Here is a 23974-nt window from a genome sequence, read left to right on the forward strand (position 1 = left end):
GGATTTTTTTCAATAATGCTATCCTTCCTTGACAAAGAAATAAATCTAAAGAAAATCATTTTTAATTGAAGATTTTATCAGGGTGAAAATTGCTTTTAATCATCTAATTATTGTATTCCTTCTGGCCTATATATCAGCATCACTTGTCGTCCATCGTTCTTTAACATTTACAAAAAAATCTACTCATCTGAAAACAAACTTATCCACTGGGTAAATAAACATGGCCGACATAGCAAAAAATAGAACATAGAACATAGGATAAAATGCCTTTTATTTGAAAACTGCTTTAGATAGAGAACATTTTGAGATCTACCTAGTGCCTATTTAAGTAAAAACTGATGACTTCATATAGGATGTTTTGCCCTTTAATGACGAATTCTATTATTTTGAAAACTATAATAGATAGTGATAACTTTTAATTTCAAAAAAATCAACATAATCATAGCTTGATTTACATTTACCATTTTAAAATCACGTTTTGAACACTTAAAATGTATAGTGTAATCCCATAATATTTCACTCGGGTACTAGGATAATTAGGATGAGAAAATGCTAAGAACCTCTGAATAAGCAGTAAAAGTACACCTATATACACCAAGAAGGAACATTCTCACATCAAAATGTCCATTTCAATTAATGTTACAGATCAGTTGTAGTTAAGATAAAGAGATTTCTACTTATTACTCAATTGTTCGATTGTTTAATAGTTTTCACCAAGGTATCGTTCCTCAGAAAAAATTATGATAGGTTCCACATACTTTATCCTAATGAAAATGTATGAGAGCCTCTAAAAAGAATCCGCGTTTCACGAAAAACTATGGTTCCTTGATTGAACACTTGTCAATTACTAAGTAAGGTTCTCAACGTTTAAATAAAAAAGAGGCCTTATCCAATCTAAAAATAACAATACAAATCATCAGACACAATTCTCCTTTTCTTGTACCAGCATATGTCTTATGAGTTGTTTAAAAAAAAATCGAGTTTTTAAGCAGTCCAAACATCTCAATATTATCTCTATGACACAATCTAGTTTTGCCATTCCTATATGAACACTTGAAGCAAAATGACTGTTTGATGTGCTAAAATATGTTTACCCAGTTCCATTGTTTCGATTTGGCAACAGAAAAACAAAAGATTGACCACAAGTGATGATTGATATATGTCTCGGAAAACAATAATAAAATTGAGAATGGAAATGGGGAATGTGTCAAAGAGACAACAACCCGCCCATAGAACAGACAACAGCAGAAGGTCACCAACAGGTCTTCAATGCAGCGAGAAATTCCCGCACCCGGAGGCGTCCTTCAGTTGGCCCCTAAACAAATATATATACTAGTTCAGTGATAATGAACGCCATACTAAACTCCAAATTGTACACAAGAAACTAAAATTAAAAATAATACAAGACTAACAAAGGCTAGACATATTTCTGGATTGTATTCATGGAATGTCGAATGGTAGTTACAGATTTGATCTCTTCCTGAAACATTGTTCAATGTGGACATTTGTCTTGGTTTTAATGAGTGGAATGATATTTAGACATACTTAATGTTTTAATTATCATTTGTTTCAAATCAGATCATATAAGAGAAATGCATATATTTTAAAGCATTTGATAATGACGACTTATCCAAGTTAGACTTTAAAATTGATGAAATATTGACAAAAAATAATACAGAATGAGTAGTTGAACTCCTGTTGTCAACATTATCCACGGCTCCTGTTGTAGAACCACCAGCAATATATTCGCAAAAGATCCACATATTCAATACTGAATGTTTCATAGATTGAATCTCCTAGTACAGTCACTGTAGATAAATGAATATTTTGTCATTAAGTACATCCTTTACTGGTCCTAGCATCCAGTAGAAGGTTCATATACATCATGTACATTAAGAAATGTTTATAGTTGAGTTGAATGCATTATTAGAGAAGAATGAAACATAAGTAACTTCGATATGGATAGCGTCGTATTTGTCTCATTGCTCAAAACGAAAATCAAGGAAGGTTTTTTAATGACTGTTGGAAAGACTTTTGCGTTCATTATGCCTTTCTGAATAATATGTATGCGCAGCTTATTCGTGTATCGTTGTCATATAAGCAGATTGTTGTGGTTGCCTGTATAATTGCAGCACCATAATAATCATCAAACAGGAGAAGTTAGTAACTGCCATGCTTATGTTAGGCCAAGCATCAGATTAATGAAATTTTGCTTATATTACTACTATGTCCTCTTCCACCTTATCATGAATAAAACTGTACGAGTCTTCAGAAATCTTTTGAAGTTGTTTTGCTTAAGTATAAAAATGTGGCATACATTTGATATCACAGGGCACTTACTATTATTGATGGTTCCTCAAAATATAACACTTTGTAACATTACATAAGGTATATGTGTTGAATATGATATTTTATGGCGGCCATCTTTGATAAAGCCGCCATTTTGAATTTTCAACATTTCCATATTAGGTAATATTGTTCGAAGCATCCAGCATTACTAACAGTCGTAATTTGAACTTGTATAAATTCTGGTGACGCTTACTTTCTGATATGCACTGAAATGTTATGATACGTTTTTAGTGTAGTACAGGACAGGATTAAACTGTATTCATGCCAAGTGTTTCTTTCTTTAAAACATAGATAAATTCTGCACATTTTTTTGAAAAATGCCAATTAAAGAGAGACGTAATAGAGAGAAAACATTTATAGGTAGTATTAAATACCAGGCTTCCACTAATGAGTTACAACTTTTCCTAAAGTCGTCATAATTTTCTATAAAAGAACTTAGTTTGCTATTTAAAAAAAAACATATTACCATTGTTTAGTTAGGGGCATTACTTAAACAAGTAATTTTTAAAATTACCTACTAGTATACAAGTGATGTTGAAAACTAGGCTGTTTCAAATATATCTTCTATATCATGAATAAGTGACTTCTGTTAATATTATGTTTATAGGTGTCCATTCATACAGGTTTTACTAGTTTTAACAAATTTTCGTAGACATCTGGTTATTTTCCCCATGAAATATAAAACTATTTAAATCCTCCACCAGCACTAATGCCTTTCTGATGCCACACTTCTTGGCCAAAGATTGCCCTCTTGGGGCTATTAAAATATAATTTCTTCTTAAAATCTTAGGGATAGGATAGACAGATATAAATAGATGGAACCTTGTGATTTCATTTAAGAATTGAATGCTTCTTATGTATCTTCATTGGGGTGTAAAAGCGTTGACCGAAGTACATTTTGTATGAAGCTCTTCATTCTAAAAATGTGCGCACGGTCAACGCTTTTACAACCCTATGAAGTTATAAAAATAAGCATTCAATACTTATAATTACATTTTTTTCAGCTAGGATCATGAAAACACGATTTCTATCAAGTTTTTCTTTCATTTACCTGTGCACTTTATTGTGGAACCTCGTGTCATCTTCATTGTGTAATGAATGTTAATCTCAGAAGAACGCGAAATCAAAATAACTATATCATAATGAAGTACTAAGTTTTTTGAATTTGTATAAAATAATTTATAAAAGAAATATTTTTGTCATTATTTTTAAAGAAGTAACCTCTCTATACTCATCTCAAATTGGATAAATACTTAATTTTATTAAAAATAATAATAAAATATTTAAATGACTTTGAGATTTATTTCCAAGCATTACACAGTACTCTTGAAGAATTTCTCATCTATTTTATAGTTTTGTACAATTTCATGGAAAATGTATTTGAATAGACCAGATGTTTACACAGGTGTTAATTGAGCTTCCTCTATAATGCTTTACTTTCCATATTATAGAAGTGGTGTAGATTTGATTGACATCTTAGTGGATCATAATAATTATTGGCACATAAACTGCTGAGAAGAGCCAACTTAAATCGCTCCCAGCATCCTCCAAGCATGATCGGAGCTTCCTCATAAGAATAAATCTATGATCCCTTAAAAAATGATATAAATGAGCATTTATACAACGTTAATAAATGGGAGAGATATGAACCAACATATCATGGAACATGTGGAAAGAACAACAAACCTCTAATAACCGACAAACAATATAAAGTTATCAAAATACTGAGAGATTAGAAAAATCTTATTTAGCCGATATCAATAAGTTGGATGTTCGTCAAGTGTTTTTTGTAGATGATATATATGGAAAAAATACAGCAAACATCAATTATATTGAGAACTGGATGAGATTTGAAGAATGTGTCAAACAAATTTTAGATGTCTCCATGCTAGGTATTGGAGATACCATATTCGCTGAAATGTTAATAAATGCGTTTTAAATGTGTTGATCTATTGACAAAAAGATTCATAGACATTTAGAAGTGACCAGGTTGTGAAATAAATTCAAGCAAATTTTGTCCATCCTCTCTTTAGCATTTTATGTTAATTGTAATATATAAGTAATCAACGTTTAATAGATAGATGAAATAGATTTTATTTCATAATTTATTATCAGATGAAAAAGGGGTAGTATGTAATACATTTTTTTATTATTAGTATCTCTTATCAACCATGTATTTATTATTCATATTGTTGTTATTTGTTTTTAATGTGCATTTAACTCATAATGTCAAAATCTAAAAATTGTCAAATCATACTGAAAATCGAATAAAAAGATTTAAAATACATTTCTACAATAGTTCCTATTTCCAGAAAATCACAATGTTTACAGCTCTTTGTGGTTATCAAAGGTACCAGGATTATAATTTAATACGCCAGACGCGCGTTTCGTCTACATAGGACTCATCAATGACGCTCGGATCAAAATAGTTATTAAGCCAAACAAGTAAAAAGTTGAAGAGCTCTAAATGTTGCTATTTCATGTAATCCTGAATCGAAGCTTAAATAAATTATCATTTCTTTTACTAGAAAGACAATATATTAGTTCACTTCCAACATACTATAGGTTTTTGTTAAGTATGTCATTCACAAACATTTTTTAAAATAAAAACTTTACAATAATTGTCAAAGCGTGCTTTTGGGCTATTTAATGCGTTTTTAATTTGGTGGTCTATTTTGAAAAAAAAACATATTACAGAAGTTTTGCAAATGACCGTGGTTTTAGATAAATCCAAGGGAAAGATATTCCTCCCTCTCTTAAGCATGTAATTTCAATTGTCTTAAGTTTTCATCCTTTTAGGGACTTTCCGTTTTGATAAGTCTGTGTTACAGATTCTTAGGCTGTACATTACAAATACTCTTTATTATTCTGATCAATAGTCATTGCAAGATTTGTATCTAGCAAAACATCTGAACAATATCAAGTTTGATCAAGACGTTCAGATGTTAAGACACAATGAGGAGTAAAAACACATACGATATTATACTTTAGAAATCAAAGCTGTTTTTAAACCGCTGACTAGAGGTAAATAATTGAGAGAAAAAAACCAGCATACCAATTAACATCTCTCAAGCTTAAAATACGTGTAAGTAAACCAGCATTTTTAAATGATGTTCTTCAAGTGTGCTCTTATATGCTATCAAAAATTTGTTATTTTGTATCACCACAAGTCAGGTTAAGATATAGTTTTTACTTGAAATTTTGGTCGCTATATTTGAAGTTGAGACAAAAATATAACAATGACTTAGACCAAAACCAGTTCGAAAAATAGATAATAGCTTAACATTAGGGAGTTATATAATCTTTTATTTGAATTTATTTCAAAATTGTATAAAATTTATAAAAAGAGATTTCGTATTCGGAAGCAAATACCGAAATATTTAGCCACTGAGCGGGTGAAACCATTGGGAATATCACCAGTGGTAATTATATACACTTACTGACAAGTCATGACTGGTTAGCAGGTTAAAACTTCTTTTAAAGTCTTCGTTTCATTAACATTTACTTCGGATAGTTACTCAATTGCTTTTTCATTTAGTGCGTTGATGATCTGTTATAGCGTCTGTCCCTATCCGAACGCAGCTTTGTCTTTGGTGGCATCCCAAACAATCTGTCCTTCATTCGATATGCCTACTTGTCAGAATTAAGCTTTTGTATTGATTGTTATTTTTATCAGCTTGGAAAATGCATGGACATTTGGCATGTATGTTGAGCAAGAAAGCAAATATTAATATATCATATGTACACAGCTAAGCTACGCCTTTGAATGATGTTTTATACTTTTGACCCTTCAGCAAAAGCAAAATTTTTTGCATACAAAAATTTCTTACCAGCTTTCTGTTTTAAAATTTTTCTTTCATCAAAACTTTATTAAGTCCAAAGTAAAATAACAAAAATACTAACCTTCATGAAAATTCAAAACGGAAAGTCCTAAAAACATCGCAATGAGGCCAGGTGTTATAAATAGAGATTTAAATTTAGTATCTAGTAGATTTAAAGGTCGTTGTCATACAGTCATTGAAAAACTTATTTACTATAAAGGGCATATTATAGTCATTGGAAAACTTATTTACTATAAAGGGCATATTTTAGAAACTATATCATTTTGTCTTAATTCTTATAATCCGTTCTGTTTGTCCGGAAAGCTGAAAAGAATTATTTCTAGAATAATAATGTTGCGGTTTTTGTTAACTGGTACAATTATTGTCCTTATTTAGCACACTTCGTTTTTAAGGGATGGTAATCTATTTTCCTTTATTTTAAATGTTGTCTATCTGTTTGATTTGTTTTCAGGTTTATTATGTTTTCTATAGCGTCTGTCTTTGAACTATCGTATTTATTTTACCCCAAATGAAACTTTTTTTTACACTTAAAGTCTGGGTTTAACTAATACCAACATTCAACAGAAATTTTCAAAACCTACCCGTTTATCTATAATATCCAGAATATCAAAAATAGTCTAGACAATTAAATTGTGCCCTATATACGGGATAGAAACTAATTTTAAAAGATAAAAAACTTCCATCATTTTCATTATAAGTGAAACACGGTTTATACTTAAAAGCAAATTAAAACGTGATCGTAACTTCAAGAAAGTTCAAAGCAGTGTTTATATCCAATTTAACTGGAGGCGTCGTTGGTGTCCTCAACACTTAATCGTAACTCTATCAGTGTATGAATTATACGAATTACAATATAAATTCATATTCAAAATATTATTCAGAAACAAGCAACACGTGCTTATGTTATTCTTTTCCTTTACCTGAAATTCTCCATTTCGTTTACATGTAGTATAAATCAGGTTCAAACAGATATATACAATCTATATTCAAGTGAAGGCCTTGTTGGGGTTAAGTGAACAGGAATCTGATTACAGTAGTTGTCGTCTGTTTATGTAGTTCATACGTGTTTCTCGTTTCTCGTTTTTATATAGATTAGACCGTTGGTTTTTCCGTTTGAATGGTTTTACACTAGTAATTTTTTGGGGCCCTTTATAGCTTGCTGTTCGGTGTGAGTCAATGCTCCGTGTTGAAGGCCGTACCTTGACCTATAATGATTTACTTTTTTAAATTGTAACTTGGGTGGAGAGTTGTCTCATTGGCACTCATACCACATCTTCCTATATCTAATTATTATAATACGGCAATGTAGCAATCGTGACATCTTCAGCACTCTCAAATAATCAACAATATTAAGAAGAGTTCTTAAAAAATCTACCATCATCTTTTATTGTGGAGGTGGTGGTATGAACATACATTTGCCCCCCCCCCCCATAATACTTGTTCCAAATGGAACAAAACTACTCTTAATTATAACAATTTTCTTAAAATTTAAACATCATCACGGTAGGTATAGTGTCCGGCTAGGATCGTGGTTTTTCGAGTGATTTGATCGGGTTTTTTCGAGTGTGACCACTTTTTTTCGAGTGAATATGATTAAAAATGTAAACAAACAGACTTACTTTCTGAAAAGACGTGATCTAGAAGCTTGAGTTTAATATACAAGGATATACAAGGTGTGTTAGTATTTGAGATAAAAAGATATTATCAATCCGACATTATTTTTCGTTCAAAAAGTTGAATTTAGCCTTACAATGCTTTTATTCCAAAAAACAGAATAAAGCCATTTGTATACACATACCAATGCAAACGTCGATGGCAATGCATACATGGAATCCATATATCCTTAGATATACAGACACTTTACAAAAATTCTTGTTGTTGCATTGAAAAACGATATTTTGAGACTAAATTCATTTCTATGTGTTCGGGTTTTTTCGAGAGCAGTCCGGGCTTTTTCGAGTGCGTCCGTGTTTTATCGAGTGATTATACAAATTTCCTATAGCTTAGAATGTTGTGTGTCAGTGTATTCACGTTTAAAACAATAAAAAAGGGTTCAAATTATGTACTTTTTAAGGCACGAAACCAATGCATTCATCAGTTTATTTAAGGTGTACTAACACTTAGACTTTATAAACAAGTATCAGCCATCTGTATATATTGTTGTTTGTCACATCTAATAAATTACATGTACAGTATATATTCATGATGTCAACAATTTAATGTAAGCAAAGACAATTTGGATTGAGACGTACGTGCAAAGAGTGAATTAAGCTGATGAATTATTCATTTCATTGTTAACTATATATGAAATTTAATTCAGATGTTATTGTCAATGGGAATAAAAACTGGTCGGATTAAGTGTCTTTTAGTAGTATTTTTTATTACATATAAAAAAAAAGATAATGAGACAACTTTCCACAAGAGACCAAATGACACACAAATTAACAACTATAGCTCACCGTAAGGCCTTCAACAAGAATTTGTAGTTAGATTTTCAATGAGACAACTCTCCACAAGAGACCACATGAAACAGAAATTAACAACTATAGGGCACCAAGTTTACTTATTAACAAATTAAAGCTATGCGGAGGAATTATTTTGTTTTAAATACGTATTTCTTTCTTTTCTTTTTCTTTCTTTCTTAACTTACCTAAATTAATGGTTATTGACTGAAAATTCCTTTAAAAAAATGAAGAAATCATTTGAGGTGAAGGAATGTTTCAATCCCTTTCTCGAATTTAGCTTTTTTATTGTGTGTGTGTGTTCGCCTATAATTGCATTTTCATATCTAATATAAAAAAGAAGATGTGGTATGGTTGCCAATGAGACAACTATCCACAAGAGACCAAATGACACAGAAATTAACAACTATAGGTCACCGTACGGCCTTCAACAATGAGCAAAGCCCATACCGCATAGTCAGCTATAAAAGGCCTCGAAATGACAAACGTAAAACAATTCAAACGAGAAAGCTAACGGCCTAATTTATGTAAAAAAAATAAACGAAAAACAAATATGTACACATCAACAAACGTCCACCACTTAATAACAGGCTCCTGACTTGGGACAGGCACATACATACAGAATGTGGTGGGGTTAAACATGTTAGCGGGATCCCAACCCTCCCCCTAACCTGGGACAGTGGTGTAACAGTACAACATAAGAACGAACTATAAAAATCAGTTGAAAGAGGCTTAACTCATCAGATGGATACAAATAGAAATACATCTAACAAAAACAAATGCATTTTTCTGATTCTTCTCTGCTGTCCAGTAGGTTTCTTACTCCGTTTTTTAATAAACAGCTGCGCCATAGGCGCATGATACGCCCGTCGCGTTTTCAAAGAATAAAGTTCATTCTCTTATGGTTGTGGCTTATTATATATTTCTTGCATGAATAGACATTTCTCATATCACACTGCACGGAGTGTGATACGAAAAAGTGATACAAAAATCTGAGTTGATTTGTTTTGCTTATCCAGCATCATAAGACGATATTACGGCATTTCCATTGGCTATTCGTTAGGTTATTGATGACCATCAACGGTTACGACGATGTACATTTCATGTGCAAAATACTATACCATCGATTTGCGGAATAAGACAAATAGGGTTAACAACTTGTGAGAATGGGGTATCGCTTGATATCAACTCTCGTTATTTTATTCAAGTGAGTAAGTAAGTAAGTAATTTCCTCTCGTTATTTAATTCAAATAGTAATAATAAACTCGCCGGAGCATCGTTTGATATTATATTGAAATTAAATAACTCAAGTTGATATCAAGCGATATCCATTATCACTCGTTATGAAACCTATAAATAATTTTTCAATGTCATATCAAAAATTTATTAAAAAAACTAAAAGGGAGGTAACCTTAATCTATATAAAGCAGTCACCAAAGTTACATGAAAACCCCTCAAAGCACTTTAAAAATATTGTCCGAAAACTGTAAAATCACCCCTTTTTAGCTCACCTGGCCCTAAAGGTCAAGTGAACTTTTCTCATCACTTGGCGTCCGTCGTTGTCCGTCTTCGTCCGTTAATTTTTACATTGTGTCGTCCCGTGATGCTCAGATATATACGTCTAGAGTTTTAATTGCTGTTGAAAAGATCACAATCTGAGCAGCTTAATAACTGTATTTTAATGTTAAGGATAGCGGATCATGTGCAAACATTTTTTTTACAGAAATCTTCTCTGATACTTATGGAACAAGTTCATTATAGATAGAGATAACTGTAAACAGCAAGAAAGTTCAGTAAATTAAGATCTACAAACAAGTTACCATCACCAAAACAGAGAATTTTGTCATGAATTATATTCTTGTCTTTAATGTAGAAGAGTGTCCATTGTTTAATATGCAATGTAGCACATAGACCAAGGTGAGCGACACAGGCTCTTTAGAGCCTCTAGTTTGTTTAATGAAATCCTATAACTCGAAAACGTAAAATCTATAATTTATAAAATTCGAAAGGGAGGATACCTCAATAGATATAAACAATTCTTCGAAGGTTCATGTAAATTGGTTACAGCGTTTTTCAGTTTTGTCCGACATGCTGACCATAATACGTACCGTATTAAAACTCCGGGGTTCACCACGAAAAATATTATTAACTGTGACAACAAAAATACCATAAAATGAAGTTGAAAAGATTAAGAGTCTCCTGCACTATGTTCTTAAGACCTTTTTATAAAGGGTCCAATAATTTCTAATTTAATACGGGAAAGTTGTGGTAGAACGTTTTCCGAACAGAAAACTTGCATTAAATTGAAAAAGGTTAATTTGGATCAACGTAGTAATATGTTTTGGTGATTTATTGAGAATATATGATATTTTCATTCATTAAATTACATTTATATACTAGAAAAATCATTTTTTTAAGTCAGAAATAACTTTTTTCTTATTAAAGTTTTCGTTAAAAAACCCGGACCATTTGTTTAAAAACCAGGACGGTTTCACAGTTCCTCTCGAAAAAGCCAGGACAATAACAAACACTGAATTTAATGGTTAAATACAAGGAAATTGTGCTTCTTTGCTACTCAAAACATGTATAGTATTTAAAATAAGATGGGTAGTCACATAAAAAACTATTATAATTACGAATTAGTAGTTAATTGACCTGATCGCATGTTTTATCACTCGAAAAAGCCCGATCCACACTCGTAAAAAATGGACAGATTCACTCGAAAAACCACTATCCTAGCCGGACACTATACCTACCGTGATCATATGGTTTCATAATATTTGTTCCTTTAAAGAAAGAGTGTCATGAGTCATGATAACATAACAAAAATTCCTGATGCGTTTACCAATGTAATATCCACATCCTTCAATGAGTTTTGTCAAAACGTAATAAACTGTTAGTACTAGTCTTTATTGATATTTATTTTCAAGGTCAAATGAGAATATCACATAATAAATTACAAATTTCAGTCTATTACATCCTCGTAAACATCCTATAATAAATTTTGCTCAACATTAGTACTATTTTGGCATGTTTTCCAACATGTAAACTTTTTTAACATATGTATATGACTGATTCTGATTTTCAATGCATCATTAAGCTTTAACATGTTGATGTTGGTATTGTTTGATAAAAAAAATGTGTTCAATGATACATGTAACCACTATTTGATGTTATTTTGGTACTTTAAATTTTAAAACATAGTCCAAAATATTTAGTCCAAAGAACTTTTAATAAATAACAAAAGTTTAATATTCATTATGTAATATTTTATCCTCTTTTAATAAAACTTTGGAGAAAATATTACGTGAGAAAAGTTCCCAGTAGATAATAGTGAAACTTCTGTTCTTTAATAATTTACTCAGTGTGATATCGGTGTTCCCAACACGTCAAATAAACTAAAATTCATTCACTATGATACAAATCAATGATTACATGAAGTTTAAATTATGTTTTAATTGCAGATCGAGTGTCAATGCAGACTTTGTATAAGTTAAAGGTGTATAAACATTCTTAACAACAGGAAGGTATGTTATAATGAATATTCTGGGAGACACTTCTATTGAAAAAAAAAGGATTATTAGAAGTTAAACAGCAATTCATTAGTCTTCAAGTAGTTTAATACATGTGAATCAGGTAAGTGACTAAAGGTTTCTTGGATTCCTAGGTGTAACTTCGAGTGGCAAGTATGTCATGCATACTCAGGACGGAAAACCATGACATCACACGACATCCAATAAAATAAACAGAAACAATACCAATAATCATATTATATCACGAAAATACATTATTTTTATATCTGATATAAATAGAACGATACTCAAAAGATTTTTAATTACGCTTTAATATCTAAAAAAAAAAGCTCATTGGTTAATTCATAACTATGATAAACTTAAAATACTCATTATGATTATATTTGTCCTTTGTGTTAGACTAGCAACAAGCTTTAATTCCCTCTCCCCCTTTTTCCCCCTGAAACAAAAAGAAATGGTCAGATAGATTACATTTATTTGGTAAAATTGATAATTGAGTGTGACTTAAATACACTTGAGCTTTAATTTGCAATTTAATTTCAACGGGTTAAAAATATATAAAGTAACATACAAAACTTTAAATCTGGTAACAGATTGCCAATTAAATTATGACAGTAAGTGTTAGACTTATTTGTCGGTTATGCTATGTTTATTATTTACTGCATTCGTATATCTCTGATGTAAGACATACAATATTAAGCAAAGGGGTTCCAGTGCTTAGGTCGAATTTAAACCTGCACTAAGATGTAACTTTTGCTCTGTGAAAAAGATCTAGCTGTCACTTTGATGATGAATTTAAATATGACCCTTTTCCTTTGATTTTATAAATGCAGACAGAGATTAATTGTATAATTCCACCTTATGAAATAATGCTGTATTTTGATTGGATGAGAGACATGGTATTTTTCACCAAATTTCTATTGAGATTTTCTTTTCTCTGCCGGTGTATTTGTCATTAGGGATAGCAAATATCATGGCAGATGGGGAATACCATGTCTACAAGTAACCACATGTATTATTTCTATTCGATTAGGACAAATTAATGGTTGTTTATTATATATTGCGACTCCTACAACTGCTCCAAATGAAATATTTAGGGGAAAAAATCATATTTGAATTTGGAGCAAATAGCATAAAAATGCCGTGAACCTGTACTTTTAATGACTTCATCAATGAAACTCCTCGGAAACTTTATACATAATGCGATGTAAAGGCCTACGGTCAGTGACTGTACACCAGATATTGTTATGCGGTCAATGCAATTTTACGGCACAGCTGCAGTATATATAAACATTATATAAATTCAGTCAAGCAAAAAACCCATATGAAAACAATATAATTCTACGGTCAAGATGGAAACAAAGAACATTCGATGGAATTAAACAATTATATCATGGTGACAAGGGGTATTTGCTAAAAATACCCCTTGTAAGCATGATACATTTGTATAATATATAAAAACACATTAACAGGTTTTTTTTCAAAGCAAAAAAGATATGGAAGACCATACGGTTCGCATCAAATTGTAAATTTCATATGGATTATTATTTATTTGTCTTTTTTGATTATTTAATGTTTTTGTTGGCCAGTTCGGTATGAAAAGACCAGTTCAATATCGCCAGTGCTTCCGTATTTGTTTATATAGTAGAGTGCATTTTTTGTACTTTTAACATCCCACCACATATGTTATTGTTCTCTTATAATGTCTTTATGTTATTGTTTTATTATAATATTGAAAATACTTTTGAACGACAAAATTATTTTATATCTCTTCCTGTGTGACGTAACATTCAGTAACATCAGACAAGCGACTCTCTACTCGAGTTGATGCGAACCGCGCCATGCAGTTATTTGGGTTGATTTTAAATACATATATTAGTAGCAATGCATGTGGTTGTTAACTTTTATATTTCCTTTTTTTGTGCTTCTTTGTTATATATTTGTTTGTATTTGTTCTGATTGAGATTGTGACACGGTGATGATGGCTGTATCCCTATTTTGACAGTTTTACCTATTGTGTCTGTTTTGTTCACGCATTGTTACAAATATAATGGAATTTGATGCGACTGTCATACAAGTGAGAGGTTTAGCGCTATAAAACCAGGTTCAATCGACCATTTTCTACATTTGAGAATGCCTGTACCTATTCAAGAATATGACAGTTGTTGTCCATTCGTTTGATGTGTTTTATCATGTGATTTTGCCATTAGATTAGGGACTTTCGGTTTTGAATTTTCCTCGGAGTTCAGTATTTTTGTGATTTTACTTTTGACTGTACATTTAACGTTACTTTTACGCTAAAACTAAGGTCTCATTTCTTGCAAATTTTTTTTATCTAATGTTATTTTGATTGATTGAGTAAGTTTTATTGTGTAAGGCCGTGTTAACATTGACCTAAACTCGATGTTGTGTTAGTGTAATTCACACGTAAACTAAACACAAGTACGTTCCCATTGATAAAACTCAATGTTTACATGTGGTTTAAATCATGTTTTGTCTACATGCAGTCGATAGTCAATGTAGGCCTTGTGTGGGTTAAGTGTTCACAAAACTAGGTATTCAGAACGTGAATTGTACCATGTATATTAAAAAAAGAAACTTTTTTTTTTAATAAAATAGATATTTATAACAATTATTAATAAAGTTCTTTATATGATTATTTGTCTAAACTTAATCTATTGCTTTGTTATGAAAAACAACAACTTTAGGTAGCTTTATTAACCCCTAATCAAGACTCAAATTTGAAAATATCTTCCCGAATAGACTGGACGTACACAGAAATATTTGCCACTGGTATTTACTCAATCAACGATTCCCTCATAAATGCATTACTAAAAAGAGTATGCTGTAAATTGTATTGTTTGGCTAGTATCTCAGATCCGGTAAAATGCACATAGAAATAAATAAAAAAAATAAAAAAGGGGGTGGGGTGGAGTGTTATGGGCTTTTTTCTGAGTCCGAAATTTCTTTCGCGCGGACGATTTTATTCATTTTTTTTCTACGCTATCAATCAATTTTTTTTTTTCAATATTTGACACTATAATTAAGGTATGGGGAAAATCAGGATTCAGAATATTTTTTTTGTCATCTACTTGACCAGAATATTTTTTTTATAAAATAGGGGATCAGAATATTTTTAAAGGGAAAAAAAACCATACCCCTCTTTATGTTAAGTCATATGATCGTTCCCTAACTGCTAGAAAAATTGTCCAAGAAATTTAAATTCAATTCTATGTAATGAGCATTTAAATGACATACAGTTTACTAGTGTGAACAAATCTTATGTACAGGTAATTAAACCGGGTGTATTGATGTGAACAAACTTAATGTGAAACCAGTGTACATTACATTAAACTAATTGTAAACATGTTTACTGTACATCGCGTTTGGTGTGAACACGGCCTTAAGATTATTTAATGATTATTCAATGATTTTCCTATGTTAATTTTTACCTTATAAAGGTTATTTAAAGTTTTCTGTCTGGTTATAGCAAATCGATTTTACAGCTGTTTGTGTGCATTGGAGTATTACCAACAATTTAACTTATCTTATGTATTGAACTTAATTTGTTCTTTATCCATTCAACGTCGTATATCAAAATGCAAAATGGAGACATGCTAACTTCAGTAAGTAGCATTAAAAATACATTGCTTTTTTAGAAACGATAAAAAAACTGTATTCAACATACTATGATTCATAGACAATAATAGTGTATTGACTTGACATATCAACGATATAAGGATGAGGTTTAGAAACAAGGAAATGCAAGGCTCTGTCTTTATACTGCAATATAGAAAAATACATGTTGAATTGTTGTTTATTGTGTTATTGTAATTCATTTGATTTAAATATTCGGAAAAATACCCCTTTAAAAGGCGCCACATCTGGCGGAGAATATATAACACAATGAAATGCACATTACCTGATGAAACCAATCGATGTTGAACAAAATCGTTTAAGTATCGACAAAAATATCAACAATAAGCATAAAATATAATGATTTATAGGTTTTAAACAAAAAATATTAACTAGTGAAATATGTTTTTCTAACAATTGTTAAAGAAACAAGCTCGAGTCGTTCCACGCTTCGTAGTATACATTGGAAACTATGACAGGTTGAAGCAGTCGTCATGAATATTTAAGTAAAGTTCCGGCTCTACTATTCAAATCTTCATGAGAAAAAGTGATATCGGGTCAGTGACTGTATATGACATAGACATATACAGTCAACGCATTTTAACTACTCATATAGAACGAGTGCAGTATAAATATTTATAATATATGTATGTACACGTGATGGATAAAAATTAAATTCAAGTAGGGATATGGATAAGTTGTTATGACCCAAATCCTTAGAATTATCTGAATTTTTTTCGAGAACATTTTTGAGATATTGGATGTGAGCGGAATTTAAGGGGCTATTCTTAAAAAGATTCTGAAATGTCTGTCCTTTTTTTTTTTTGTTAACTGTTTTGTTATGCATTTGGCCAATTAAATTGCTTCATTTTGTTCAAGTCAGGGCCTTTAATAGCCGACTTTACTGATTTTTCTCGTTGATGAAGGGACCACGATTGTATAGGATTGCTTATATCCATTCATTTGAACTTTGGTGGATAGTTGTCCTATTGGCAATCGTAACACATTTAATTTCATAAAGGAAGAAAAAAGTTGAATTCAACTTCTAACCAAAAAAAAGAAAAGAATACAACTGCAACATATGCAACATACTTACAGTATGCTTTTTTCAAACTTTGATATTATAAACATCATACAACATGCTTAATTGTTCCATACAAAATGTATATCCAATCAATAGAAATAGAGAGAAAAAAAGAAGTTCATAGAAATAAAGAGACAATGGATGTTAGTTTTATAAAGAATGTGAATGCATATTCCTGTCGCTTCAAAAGGAAAACATTATCCACAATAAATTTTGTTTATTTGTCTGAAAACTATCGATAGAAAACCTGTAAATATGTATAGTAATCTTCAAAAAAATCATAACAGTAGAACCAATGTGCCATGAAATGTATATGGTAGATTCAACATACTAAGAGATATATACATTCCTAAACTGCAACAAGTGTGTTACAATATTTCTCTACTCGAGATAGTTATATTTTATTATTTAAAGCGAGAGGCTTGCCGAGCTTTTTAAAAAAATCAAAATTTTACTGTTCAGATTGAAGAAATATCGTTATAGTGTCGGAATCTATTTCTCAAGTGATTTTTTTACTTCTTTTTAAAAATTTTCAGAAAGTTGTGTTCTTTATATGCCACGTCATCAAGCATGGTCGTCTGTTTTCATGACGTCACAATAGGAAAATTCAGAAGAAACCAAGAAATTTGGACGTCATAATCAAATTTCGACTTATCATTTGCCGAGAACAGATATTTCACTAGTGAGGAGCAATATTTTTCTCAAACTGCCCAAGAAATGTGAAAAAAAGCACAAAAAAAAAGAGAAACGCATATTAATACCTGGACAGGCCGTAATGTCTACAAACATAAATAAACTTCCAGCAAAGAAGATCATGGTCAAACATTAGAAATAGTTGCTCTTGTGTACTTAATGAACTCGTATATATAAAAAAAGTGCATCCTTTGGAACCAAAAGAACAGTATTTCAATGTTGGACCGTAATATGAAAGAAAAAAGAATACATAGGTAACTTTGATAGGTGCCTATAACAAATATTGCGTTTTTAAACTTAAATTGATGCTTAGTGTCAAATAATCGATCATGAGGTACCAAGAGTACTGCATGATAATGCCAGTAGTGTATTGCAGATTTTGTTTTCACAAATCAGGGTTTGACCCCCGTTTGTTTTGTCTCTAGCTAGCATAGCAATGTTTTTACATTAGGATCTAACCGTTTTATCCGCTCTTCAGCATTCGTTTAAGGTCTCGGACTTTCAAAGTGTGTGGTCATCACTAAAGAGCCATTCATGATTGAATATCGCAATTATGTGATATTTACTTTTAAAAATGCTTTGAAACATTTTAGTTGATTGAAAGATTTCTTTTTCTCTAAAATTTTTTTTTTATTACTTGTATACTACAGTTAAAACCAAAGACATAGCTTATCATACACACACATAATCGCTTAATGTGTTAATAGAAAATGACCTATGGCAAACTTCTTATTTCATTAGTCATGTGATCTGATGCATGATGTATCTGGGAAATCATGACAAAATGCGTTCACTGCATACATGCGCTTTATGTGCTGACAATTTAATGCGTGTTTACTTAATAAAAAATGGAAAACGCGTTTTTTAAGCTAAACGTAGAAGTAAAAGACAACTTAAACGTTTTGTTTACGTTTTGTGTCTAATAAAATGTTTAAGTTAACGCAGAGTAAACGTGGTATTTTCATGACGCGCACGTGAGTTAACAACGCACTAAATATCAAACCGTTTACATGTTATGCTTGGTCAGGATTCTACTTTATCAAAATTATCTCCCCATTACGCCACCCAATTTTTATGATCGTAAAAATAGAAGCCTTTATATTGTTATTGTGCTGTCAATTTAGATCTATAAAACCGAGAAATTTAATCTTATAGCATGATTACAATCTGTAAATGCCAGTAATATCTTAGAAGACAAATGTACCTACTTTCTATTGAGCATCATCTAAATTATAAGCCTGCTACCTATTATTGATAACTATTTACACCACTGGGTCGATGCCACTGCTTCCCGAGGGTATCACCAGCCAGGTAGTCAGCACTTTGGTGTTAAGATGAATAGCAATTGTATTTTTTATAAATTAAGTGTTTGCAAAAGTACAAAGGATTCTCTTATCCCAGGAGTAGATAACCTTAGCCGTATTTGGCACAACTTTTTGGAATTTTGGGTCAACAATGCTCTTCAACTTTGTACTTGTTTGGCTTTCTAACCATTTTGATCTGGGCGTCACTGACTCACTGATGAGTCTTATTTAGACGAAAAGCGCGTCTGGCGTATTAAATAATAAGCCTGGTACCTTTGATAACTATTAAATTAATGTACTTTTATGCATTTAATCGAATTAAAACTATAGCTTGATCGGTTGGCAGGAAGGACTTTTGAAAATTACAAATATTTTAAAAATTTCTTAATACATATTACGTGGGAGGGAAGACTGAAAATTTTCAGTTGTTGAGGACTAATAACCCTAGATAACACACGTCCGAAACGAAATTTTTATTATGTTTTGCATTGTTAATATCAACTTGTAAAGTCTGTCGTCAAATACTTTTAGTAAAAAATTGTAATTCGAACACACCTTCTCTGCTGTATGACTCATTAGAAATATAATACACTTGACCTATATATTTCATTTCGTAGTAAAAGCTATGCAATTGACATGTACCAAAAAGTTAAATAACAAAAATACCGAACTTTGAGGAAAATTCAAACGGAAAGTACGTAATCAAATGGCAAAATCAAAAGCTCAAACACATCAAACGAATGTATAACAACTGTCATGTTCCTCACTTTGTACAGGTATTTTTCTGTGTAGAAAATGGTGGATTTAACCTGGTTTTAAAGCTAGCTAAACCTCTAACTTGTATGACAGTTGCATAAAAATCCATTATATCGACAACGATGTGTGAACAAAACAAACAGACATAATAGGTAAAAATGTAAAAGATGGGATACAGCAGTCAACATTGTCGTATAATCTTTGGAAGTATAAAAACAAACAAATATGTAACAAATAAACACATAAGTCAGGACTATGGAAGTTGTTATCAAATATATAGTCCCTTCTTATGAATGTTGTAGTTTGTTTTTGTTGATCTTCAGTGTTTCTGCTGTTCCGTTGCTTTCCTATTATAGTTGATATGAATCTCTCGGTTTTAGTTTGTAACCCGAATTGTTTTCTCTCTATCAATTTGTGATTTTTGAACAGCGGTTTACTAATGGTCGCCTTTATTTAGAGCTTGAAGTTTTAAAAATGTTATTATCTACTTATAGTCTAAATATATAGACAATAATAGTGTATTGACTTGACATATCAACGATATAAGGATGAGGCTAAGAAACGGGAACATGCGAGGCTGAATTGAGTCGATCCAGGCATTGTTGTATACATTGAAAACAATGACTGATTGAAGAGGTCGTGGTGAATACTTAAATATTGTTTTGTCTCTACTATTTAAATATTCATGAGGAAAAGTGATATCGGGTCAGTGACTGTATACATGTATGACATGAAAATATAGAGTCAACGCATTCTGACTGCTCAAATAGAACGAGTGCAGTATAAATCTAAATATAGTTCCGGTTCTACTATTTAGATAGTCATGAGAAAAAGTAATATCGGGTCAGTGACTGTATATTACATAGAAATATTCAGTCAACGCATTTTGACTGCTCAAATAGAACGAGTGCAGTATAAATAAAAATATTAGAATCTGAAGCTAGATGATGTATCAAATGATTTGTTTTTCTTTAAAAGTTTTTAAGACAGTGTAGTCAATGTAAACAAGCCTGAACAAAGAAAGGTGTACTCGACTTTATCTTCCGATGAATTGTTTGCCAATTGCAGGAATTTATTCCCATAAAAATGTCACCAGGGGAAGATGCAAATTAATGCTTATATAAGTTCAATATATTATCTTGCTTTGGAAATGTTTTCTGTGGAATTTATGCTTATGCACAAAAAAGAGCCACATGTATTTGCACCTGCCCAAATTGAATGTATTGTGAAAATACGTCTATAATTTGAAAGTTTACAAATATCTCCAGGCTCTATACCATAATTGATATAAAACACAGATATACGAGGCATAAAATCTAAATAATGCATATCCATCAAACTTTTAAAACTGATAGAAACAGATGTAAACAATTTAAATTTACAAGCTTAGTCTTTTTTACCTTCTGTAATAAAGAATTCCATTTATTTTGTTTATTTGCATCAAGGTTTCCGCCTGTGTAGATCGTAAGATACCATGTATGTCGTCATATCTCTAATGCAACAGTGTGTGACCTTATGACTGAGCTTGGATAAGCATAACCAGTGTGGAATATACAACAGTCGGTTTTTCTGATTTTTTTAGTTCAATCGATTTCCTCAGTAATTGTTTCTATCTTCATATGTCTCTCCTTAATTGATTAATGAGATTTGAAAATCAGTACACTTTGGTAACCCTTCATTATTGTATCAATGTCATCTTTAAATCTTAGAAATGTAAAGCAAAACGTGTAGACAGGGAACGTAATGATAAGATGAAAATAGAAAACTACACTGTATAATGATTGAAATGAATAAATAGGAAATAAATATTCGAGTAGTGATACAATTAAACCTGAATAGCAAAATAAAATGGTTGTCAACTTGCAGCATATATAACATGAAGAATCAACAAATCTTTTATGCAGATATTTTTTTGATGGTTGATATTTATCACTATCTTACTTTTTACTTTGTTTAATATGTTAATTTTATAATCAATGTTTTGTGTGTACTATTCTTTTTTCTCTTTGCACTTCATTGCAATCAGAATTTTCCATCAATATCATTATTATACATAAGGCGACGTTATTATCGACGTCAAAATGTAAGCGGTAACGTCCTAAAGCTTATCCCCCAGAATAAGATATTAAAGAAACAACAGACACGGTTTCCTCCGCCTCATTTCTAAACTTGTACCTCGAAATTGACATACGCAGTCATCTCAATTCCAGAATATCTGACAAACGAGACGATTTTTATCTTGAAATTATCAATTTATCCCACCTTAGTAGCTATATTCCAACTTCATCTGCATATGGGTTATATATTTCCCAACTTATTCGGTATTCAAGAGCTTGCAGCTGCTACTCTGACTTTTAAAACGTCACCTCTGTCTGTGAAGAACGTCTTGTCCCTTTTCTGAAATAGGAAGGTACCAAGTCCTTGTTGATAAATATTCCGTATCAACTTCACAAATAATACACGATGTTACTGGAGTATTGATTCTGGGTACTGATGTTGTTAATCAACTTAACAACGTGTTATAGTATTCTTGTATTTGTCTTTATGAATATTACTTCTACTGTTTAGTCTGTTTTTTTAAACATCCATTTGACATGGCTCTGTATTTATACATCCCGTTATTGTGTTACTGTAAATTTTTGTATTCTTGTCTTTCATTTTTGCTAATTTAAATGTGCTTTGTCTAAATGCTTTTTGTGTTTCTTTGTTACATACCACGTGGCTTTGTACTTATACATTCCGTCAGTGTATTATTGTGCTATGGTAATTTTTTGTATTCTCGTCTTTCATTTTTGCTAATGTGTTTTGTCTATATGCCTTTTTTTTGTTTCTTTATTACATATTTGTTTGTTTTTTAGTGATTAAGATTATAACACAAAGTTGACTGCTGCGACATTTTCGACATTTTACATATTATGTCTCTTTGTTTTGTTTAAACATCGTTGTCGATATAATAGAATTGTATGCGACTGTCATACAAGTTAGAGGTTTAGATAGCTATAGAACCAGGTTAAGTCCACCATTTTCTACATAAGAAAATGCCTGTACTAAATCAGAAGTAGGACAGTTGTATCCATTCGTTTGATGTCTTTGAGCTTTGCATTTCGCCATTTGATTACGAATTTCCGTTTTGAATTTTCCTATTTCGCTTTTTTTTTTATTTTACTTTTTTTTATTAAGCGCAAAAGTTTCAGGTAGGCGGTAATAACTAGAAAATTTACGGGTATTTTGTCCATATGGCAATAAATGTACGTATATCTAATTCATAAATCCGCAATATTTATTCTTTGAATATATATCTGATGTGTTTAGCCATACGCGGGTTCATTTCTTATTACAGAATAACATTTGAATAGGAAAACACGGGTCAAAAAAGGATTTTGTCGGTAACGAGAAAGCATTTAGTATGGATAAGTCAATCGTCGATGCATAATGATAACAAATAAAAAAAAATAAACAATTGAATCTGCCAAAGAAAGAGTCAGTTTACTTTTTAGATTTTATTAATAGATATAAGAAGATTTAACCTTGATCTTTTTCAATGTGTTTGCTTTAAAAAGTTATTTATCTACTGATGTAAAATTAAAAAAACTCCTCTTAAGACCATAGTTTGATGAAATCGGCTTTTGATGATATAAACACGTGAGATACACAATATTTGCTGCCTTTGATGATATAATCACTGCTGAATTTGGATGAAAGTGAATCCCTCTGGACCCTTCAAAAGTTTTGTTCATGCAGATACAGTTTAAATTCGTTTATGTTGGCTGTGTATATTGTAAAGTACCGTAGGTGTAGAAATTAAAAAAGGAATAATATTTACTTCGGTAAGTTATCTAAACTGCCTATTTTGTAAAATGACAATCACTTCAGTAAAATATATTTTACTGAAATTATACATGTAATTATTTAAATCCCGAAACACTGTGTACTTTCGGTTTTGTCGGATTTGTTTCTTTTTTCTAAATATTATTGCGTTTTAAGCGTTTATATAAAAATATTTATAAAAGCAAAACACGACGTAAAATACAGGAAATGATTTGAATGAATTCTGGTAATATTTGAACATAGAATGAAGAATATTCAACATTTCAAGGAATATGACTTATTCGCATTGATTTTATTACCAAATGCTAAATTCACAGATTGTACCTTTATATACTAAACTTCTGAAATGTCGTGAATATTAGGATGAATCAAATAGTTCTATACATCATTTCTCTCTATGTAAGTTCCTACAATTGCAAGCATTTGTTGTAAATTTAGCTCGAACTGGACTGAGAGCAACCAATATTTTTAAATCGGAAAACTGAAT

The 23974-nt window shown here is 31.2% G+C and overlaps 1 protein-coding gene across 3 annotated transcripts in view; it reads left to right on the forward strand.

Annotated features, from left to right (window-relative positions):
- Positions 1 to 12113: 12113 nt before the first annotated feature.
- Positions 12114 to 23974, forward strand: part of LOC127723432 (uncharacterized) — a 28841-nt gene continuing 16980 nt past the window's right edge. The window contains exon 1 of one of the 3 annotated variants that reach the window (XM_052230056.1): positions 12114 to 12180. The gene's annotated coding sequence lies outside the window, so the exon portion shown is untranslated. Of the gene's footprint in view, positions 12290 to 15711; positions 15813 to 23974 lie in introns of those variants that run through there. The other 2 variants (XM_052230054.1, XM_052230055.1) reach the window with 2 other exon arrangements.

The sequence above is a fragment of the Mytilus californianus genome, unplaced genomic scaffold (genome assembly GCF_021869535.1).
Source record: "Mytilus californianus isolate M0D057914Y unplaced genomic scaffold, xbMytCali1.0.p SCAF_13, whole genome shotgun sequence".
NCBI lineage: Eukaryota > Metazoa > Mollusca > Bivalvia > Mytilida > Mytilidae > Mytilus > Mytilus californianus.